The following is an 8449-nucleotide window of genomic DNA, read 5'->3' on the forward strand; positions in this document are numbered from 1 at the left end:
TGAGGTGGAATCCTGGCTAGGTCACTTATTGATGATGTGACCCTGAGCAAATTACTCTCTGGACCTCGTGAATCTTTTAAACAATGCAGATAAGGATTACCACTTTCAGAGCTGTCAGGAAGAATCAATGGGATAATGTATGCAAAGAGCTTAGTGCAGCACTTGGCAATTAGTAGGTGCTCAATAATGTCTGACAGGCCTTCCTCTCCCTCTGAACAGAGGCTGGTTTCTTTCAGCCATTGGTGCCAGAAGATCTTGCTCGTCCTGACTAAAGGCTGATACTCAAGCCATGGCTGAGCCCTGTGTGGGATTGGAGCAGTCAGGAAGGGCACTGGTGATATGGCAGGCCCGCCAAGCACGTTCACTGACCATGCTTCTCTCTTCCTTTTTAAAAAGAATCAATTAATTTTTGGCTGCTTTGGGTCTTCGTTGCTGCACGCGGGCTTTCTCGAGTTGCGGCGAGCAGGGGCTACTCTTCGTTGCGGCGTGCGGGCTTCTCATTGCGGTGGCCTCTCTTGCTGCGGAGCACGGGCTCTAGCCTCATGGGCTTCGGTAGTTGTGGTGCACGGGCTTAGTTGCTCCGCGGCATGTGGGATCTTCCCAGACCAGGGCGGCTTGATCTTCTGATTGGGGCCACTTACTCTTTCCCGAAGAAGCCCTACCTTTTCTTAGATCTGCACTTTTGCTTGCCCAGTTCCATTTAGCTGGAATGCTTTTTCCTTCTCCATCCTCATCTGTTGAAATTCCACTTAAACTCTCATAGTGTGTATAAATTAAGAAGCACACCAGATTCATGTAGAGAGCTTCTTCAAAGTACACATATCTAAGAATTGCCCCCAGAGACTGATTCAGTACATCTGCCATGGAGTGTGGGCCTGCGTATTTTGAGAAAACTTCTCAGTTTTGATGCTAAACACACCCCTAAGGAAGAACCACTGGTATCATCCATAGAGCCCAAGTGATGGAGTCAAACAGACTCAACTGCCTTGTGACATTGGGCAATCTACTGAGCTTCTCTGAGCCTCAATTCTCTCATCTGTAAAATGGGGACAATAATAATGCTTATCCCAAAGAGTCACTAGGAGGATGAAACGAGAGACTAGAGGTGGTGCTCAAGAAAAATTATATCTATATTCAAACATCCCTGATCCCCCACCCAGAAGCAGTCACTTCCTCCCATTTTCCCATCTTGCTGTCTGTACCTCTATTACAGCACTTAGCGCAGCGGTCCTTCTATTAAAGTCTCGCAGTGTGTGAGTCACTCCCCACTCCCACGCAGAACACGAGCAGCTGAGGGCTGGGGACACAGGGGTTGTGTATTATCTTCCATGTGCTCCTACGGTACCTGGCACGGTGTCTTGCATGGAGCCCATGCTCAATAAATGTTTGTTGATTTGAATATAAAACCATAAGAAACCAATGTATATGGTTATGTTAGGTACCTACATGATGTGTTTTTAAACAGGCTTTTGATTACTCTTAATGTACAGAAAACTGTTTCCTACTGACAGTGCATTTGGAAATTGCCAGGAGGGCAATAAATATGCACATAAAATCCAGCTTTGCTCAGACCTGGACAGAATCTCTTTGGTTCCTGGGACTTCTGTTTGCCAGGCACCCACAGGGGCTGGGGCTGTCCCTGGGCTGCCTCCTTTTTTTAAAAAAATTTTTATTTATTTTTAATTTATCCTTGGCTGTGTTGTGTCTTCGTTGCTGCACGCGGGCTTTCTCCAGTTGCGGCGAGCAGGGGTTACTCTTCTTTACGGTGCGTGGGCTTCTCATTGCAGTGGCTTCTCTTGTTGCGGAGCACGGGCTCTAGGTGTGCAGGCTTCAGTAGTTGTGGCGCGTGGGCTCAGCAGTTGTGGCACGCGGGCTCAGCAGTTGTGGCTCTCAGGCTCTAGAGCAGAGGCTCAGTAGTTGTGGCACATAGGCTTAGTTGCTCCGTGGCGTGTGGGATCTTCCTGGACCAGGGCTCAAACCCGTGTCCCCTGCATTGGCAGGCGGATTCTTAACCACTCTGCCACTGGGGAAGCCCGCCAATTGATTTTTGACAAGGGTAGGGGGTGCATCAATGGAGAAGAAAGTCATCTTTAACAAATGATGCTGAGACAGCTGATGTGCACATGCAAGAGAATGAGGTTGGACCACAAGCTCACACCATAGGAAAAAAATAACTCCAAATGGACCTAAATTTAAGAACTGTGGGGGGAGGAGAATGGAGAAGAAACCGTTTAATGAGTAAGGGCTCTGGGGTGATGGAGGTGTTCTGGGACTATAGGTAGAGGTGGTGGTTGCACAACACTGTGAGTGTTCTAGATGCCCCTGAACTGTCCACTTTCAAAGGGTTAATTTCATGTTATGTGAATTTCACCTCACTAAATTATTATAACAACCAAACAGAAAATGCAGTGTGTGATTTGTGATCAGGTGTAAGAGGGACCCTCATACGTTGGAGCTGATTTCAACCTTGAGCTCCTCACTTCCAGAACTTTGGTCACATGACCCAAGAAAGAACCAGGAAACCAGGCAGCACACCGGGGGTAACTGGCACCAGAAAACTAGGTCGCACAATGGCCTTGACTTTAGCCTGCTGTTTTCTGCTATAAAGTTACTACACATTTACTTTTGGAAAAAAAAATAAAATAAAAAGAATGCTCATGTGTCCTGTGTTTTTGCCCATGCCCTGGCCATCGTGAATCTTTTAAAAGCGTTAAAAAGGAGGTGGGGGGCTTCCCTGGTGGCGCAGTGGTTGGGAGTCCACCTGCCGATGCAGGGGACACGGGTTCGTTTCCCGGTCCGAGAAGATCCCACATGCCGCGGAGCGGCTGGGCCCGTGAGCCATGGCCGCTGAGCCTGCGCGTCCGGAGCCTGTGCCCTGCAATGGGAGAGGCCACAACAGTGAGAGGCCCACTTAAAAAAAAAAAAAAAAAAAAGAAGAAGGTGGGGTAGGAGGGAACCATTAAGCCACCTGGGCAGCAGTATTCTAGGCAAAGGAACCAGAGCATGTGCAAAGGCCCTGAGGCAGGGGTATGTTTGGTGTGTTGGAGGTACCAAAGAGAGGCCATGGTGGTTGCAGCAGAGTGAAAGAGAGGGAGGGATCATGGTGGCCTGATTGAGCAGGGCCTCATGGGCCACAGTGAAGACCAGCATTTTCTTAGTGAAGAGGAAAGCGAGCCAAGGGTTGGAGCTGTAGAGTGACTTGATGTGACTTCATAATCTCATTTCATTTTTAACAGGACCTCTGTGATGGAGAATAGAATGTAGATGATTATACAAGTGACTGATTAATTACAAGTGTGATAAGAGCTAGGAAGGAGAGTCCAGGTGCTTTGGGAATGCAAAACAGAAGACCCTGGGAGTTCGGAGATGACTCTAAGTAGATATGGTGCTGATAATACTCCCTGCCAGGGGATGCTTTGGGAGTCTTCCTCAAGTGGGGCATCTGAAGCATTCCGCTGGCTGTGAGTCTGAAGAGGGCTCACTGTGCTTATCCAGCCTCATGGGAGGAGGAGAGGATGGGAGTCAGGCTGGCGAGCCTCAGGACACTGCAGGATCTGCCTACCTCACCGTCTTTCCTAAGATGTGTCAGGCACTCGAGGCCCCTGATGGCTCTAATTGAAATCCTCTTTGTCACTGAGATGTCAGGTGAGACAGCTCCTGTTCCTAAATGAAGCCCTGGCTGGAAGTTTGACAGCCCCCGCTGGGAGGCGATCCTGCTGCTTAATCCCCCAAGGACAGACAGAACTGGTCACACCCTCCATGGCATCTTGCATCTTCTGGCCTGGCCTGTGCATCCAGGAGACTCAGTGGTCACAGACCTTACAGATGAAACTTGTGTCTGATAACTATCCCCCAAGCACCTCTGTATCAGTCGGGGTCAGTGGGAAGCAGACACATACTCCAACTAGGTTAACTCAAAGTGGGATTAATAAAAGGGCTATTTACAGCTGTGTGGACAAGGTGTAGGGAAATCGTAAGGGGTAGACCATTACCTGGAGCTAGTAACAGTGCTCCTTTCCCCAGGTCCAAAGGGAAGGGGCAGGAGGAAGTACCAGATACTGGAGGTGGGTGGAGGGAGTCATGGAGAGACAGCCGGGGATCAGAAGCTGGGTCCCTTGGCTGAGAGACACAGCCAGACCTAGGCAAGTTTGCAGAGAGGCAGCTGGGGAGAATCAGTACCCTGAATGCACTCTCCTTCCTTCCTCTGATTCCCTGCCAGGACTCCATGCTGGTCAAGCCTGACCAGAGGGCAAGGGAGCCTGTTGATGTGGTCCATACAGGTAGAGGAAGGATGGTGAGTGGAGCTGGAAGAAAAATGAGAGATGGCCATGTTCCTCTGGGGTAGTCCTGCCCTGGGCACAGGGTCCAGAAATAGATCAGACACAGTCCTTGTCTCCAAGGACCTCTCAGTGACATGAGAGTGGGGCCAAAGTGACATCCAGTAGGGTTAGTGCTGGGATAGAGGGATGAACAAATTGCACAGGCTTTCTGGTTGTGTGGACCATTAAACTGGGGAGGGGTGCAGAGGGGAGGGGTAAAGGGAGGGATGCTTGACTGCTCTCCCAAGTACACCCATAGTGGCATGTTTACAACATTTTTTAAGATGATGGGAGGATGTGAGAGTTTTCAGACTACACGGATAACAGCAACAATGCAGCCTCACAAGCTTCTTGCGGAGATTAAATAAGATCCTGCATGGATATAAAGCAGAAACTAACACACCATTGTAAAGCAATTATACCCCAATAAAGTTGTTAAAAAAAAAAAAAAGATCCTGCATGGAAACTGCCTAGCACGGTACTTGGCATGTTGCAGGGGAACTGCAAACGGTAGCCCCATCACCATCTTTGACCTTTCGGCCTCCTCAGGGTGGTCCGGTCAGCTCAACCAAGTTAACAGCAAGGTAGGGGAGCCTCTGAAATCTCGGCCCAGTGACTCTGTGATTTGTGTGGCTACCATTTGTTTTCTAAATGAATTCTTTTTTTATTCTCCTTTATTTATTTTTAAAAATATTTTATTTATTTATTTGGTTGCATCGGGTCTTAGCTGTGGCACGTGTGCTCCTTAGTTGTGGCAGGCGGGCTCCTTAGTTGTGGCATGCGAACTCTTAGTTGTGGCAGTGGGATCTACTTCCCTGACCAGGGATTGATCCTGGGCCCCCTGCATTGGGAGCGTGAGATCTTAACCACTGCACCACCAGGGAAGCCCCTGTGTGACTACCATTTGTTTATTTAGTGCTTGCTCTGTACCACACACTGTGCTAAACGCTTTACAAGTATTATCACAACTTTCATGGGGGGGGAATATGTGGATAATATTATTTATTCATTTTTCTTCCTCTTGTGCCTCTTGTGATGGTTTAAAACCATGCCTGCAAATTCTTTGACACTCTTCCCGTTGAGAGGTGGGGGTCTATGTCCCCTGCCCTTGAATCTGGGCTGTTCTTAGTAACTTATTTGTAACCAGTACAATGCAGTGGAATTGATGCCGCATAACTTTGGAGGATAAGTCAGAGAAAGCCATGCAGCTTCCACCTGGTCTCCTGGGACATGTAGCTGGGGGAAGCCAGGCATCACACGGGGAATCCAGCTACCCTGAGACGTCCATGCTGGGGAGGCCACGTGTGGGCACTTTGGTCCAGCCCAGATGACTACCAGCATTGTGTGCCAGCCATGTGAGGGAGCCATCCTGGATGTCCAGCCTGGCTGAGCCTTCAGATGACTGCAGCCTCAGCTGCCACCTGACTGCAACCCCTGGAGAGAGTCCAGCTAAGCCCTCCCCGAACTCCTGACCAGTAAAGTCACAAGTGAAATAAAATGGCTGGTGTGGGCTGCTAAGTTTTGAAATAAAGTTTTATACACTGCTGGTAACTGGAACACCTCCCCACTCTTTCCGTTCCCCAGACTGACTTTATACCTGGCCATGTGATTGATTTTGGCTATTGGGATGTGAGTGGATCCCAACTAAAAGTTTGAAATGTGCTCAAGTGATTTGGCCAGCCCTCTTCCACTCCTGTGATGAATCACGGAAAGATCACGCCCCAGATACCTGCTTCCTTTCATCCTAAAATGAAAAAGACCTGAACTCAATCTACAGCCTGAAGCAGAGCTGCCCCAGATGACCTACGGTGCTGTGAGAGAAATAAATGCTTGTCGAGGTAAACCGCTGCGATTTGGGTGTTGTTTGTTAGCCCGGATCATCACAGTAATAGCTGACTAAGATAAGACTGGTGATAACGCTGTTATTCCCTTTCCCAGATGGTAAAACAAAGCATAAACAGATTAAATGAACTGCTCAGGGCATAGCTAGAAAGGAAGAGTCTGCAATTGTAACTCTTTTAACCATTGTCTCTGGAAAGTCACATACACGAATATGTAACGAACGGACCCAAATGTGTATCCAGCCTCTCCGCTCAGTCCCTGCCTGGGCATCTGTGGTAACTTCAGTTCCTGGAGCAGCTGAGGACACTATAGGTGAATAAATAGCCACGGAAAACCTGTTTTCCAGCGTCTAAAGCCTCAACCATGAAACCTCAGCTGGATGGTCTGTTATCCTTCCCGGAGCACAGAAGAGGTGGCCAAGTGCTTGGAAATATCTAAAAGCTCTGCTGCAGCCTAAACACATAAGGAAAGCAGGCAGAAATCTCCTTCATTCTTCCTCCTCTGGTCTCAGAGGTAGGGCATTTTTAAAAGCGTTATGAATTTATACACATTTTGATGCATTCAGAGTTGGGGTAAAATCTGTTTGTGTCCGTGGCTGTGTTCGGGTGTGTGTGTGTGTTGCATCACAAAAGAACAATTGGGAGAAAGTGGCTAAAGAGGGGTTGTTAGCAGATACGGTGGCCACAGGGGTGGTGCCAGAGGCCTCTGCCCGGCTCGGCGCCTGGCTCGGCCCTCCCGTCTCGTGGCTGCGGTTCCACCATGGCTCCCAAAGGCGGCTCCAAGCAGCAGTCCGAGGAGGACCTGCTCCTGCAGGATTTCAGCCACAACCTCTTGGCCAAGTCCTTGGTGCACTTCTTCGGGAACGCCTTCATCGTGTCTGCCATCCCCATCTGGCTATATTGGCGAATATGGCATATGGATCTTACGCAGTCTGCTGTTCTGTATAGCGTGATGACCCTAGTAAGCACTTATTTGGTAGCCTTTGTATACAAAAACGTGAAATTTGTTCTCAAGCACAAAGTAGCACAGAAGAGGGAGGATGCTGTTTCCAAAGAAGTGACTCGAAAACTTTCTGAAGCTGGTAATAGAGAGATGTCTTGGAAGGAAAAAGATGAAAGAATCTTGTGGAAGAAGAATTATGAAGCTACAGCATTTTCCATCTTCTATAATAGTAACACCCTATTTCTGGTCTTGGTCATTGTTGTTTCCTTCTTTATATTGAAGAACTTCAACAGCACAGTGAACTACATTTTGTCCATAAGTGCTTCCTCGGGCCTCATCACCCTCCTGTCTTCTGGCTCCAAGTAGACCACGTCAGCTTCCCCCCGGCTGCCCTGGCTTTGTATCTATGGGTGGCCTGTGGTATATGGAAAAGTAGCAGGGTGGTCAGGGTGGAAGACACGCAAGCTGTTTTTATAAGTCAGGAGTTTGAGGGTTTGAAAAACCCAACAAAATGTAATTCAGTATTTGTTTATTGGCTCTTTTTTTTTTTTGACAGATTATTGAAATTAAATGAATTGAAAGGGGGAAAAAAAAAGAAAGTGGCTGAAGAGACTGGGCTTTGGAGTCAGTCAGTCCTGGATTTAAATATGACACCCTCCATTGTGTGATCTTGGACAAGATTTGCAGCCACTGAGTCTTAGTTCCTTTATCTTATAAGTAGGAGGCTGTAATATCTGAGTAAGGGATGGGATTGGCCTCCAATCCAATAATGTCTGTAAAGCACTTACCATCTTGTAGGGGCTCAATGAACACATACACCCTTTTCCCCTCTTGTCATCTCTTACGAATAGTGGCTTACAAATTGTGGATTGTGGGACTTTATGAGGACTTTCTGTGAACTCTGCTGGCATCAGGGGAGCCGCTCCCACTAGGGATGAAGCAGGAGAGAGCTCCTTTGCTGACTGGGACCTGGGTCCTGCAGCTCTGACTCTGACTCTGTAAGTCTACACGTCCTCTGACTAAGCCCCAAAAGTCATTGAGGTACAGAGAAGAAAGGGCTTAAACTAGGAGACATTTGAGCCTGGGTTGAAACCCTGTCTTTATGATTTATTAGCTGTGTAACCTGGATAATTAATTAAACTGTCTATGCCTTGTTTATTTTCCTCTATGTGAAATGAGCGTCATTATCTGTATCCTGCTTCTCAACATATTATCTGTGCTCAGCGTGGTGCCAGCCACCTAGTAAATGTCATGAGGCTCAAACAGAGTAACACATGAGTAATTGCCCAGCACATAGTAGGTACTCACTTAACACTGGCTTCCCTGCTGGTACTGTTGGTATAATG

General features: G+C 47.9%; 1 pseudogene; it reads left to right on the forward strand.

The window, feature by feature from the left end:
• The first annotated feature begins 6920 nt into the window (after positions 1–6920).
• LOC136134974 (translocon-associated protein subunit gamma pseudogene) lies at positions 6921–7469 on the forward strand (annotated as a pseudogene).
• Positions 7470–8449: the final 980 nt, after the last annotated feature.

The sequence above is a fragment of the Phocoena phocoena genome, chromosome 15 (assembly GCF_963924675.1).
Source record: "Phocoena phocoena chromosome 15, mPhoPho1.1, whole genome shotgun sequence".
In the NCBI taxonomy this organism is placed as follows: Eukaryota; Metazoa; Chordata; class Mammalia; order Artiodactyla; family Phocoenidae; genus Phocoena; species Phocoena phocoena.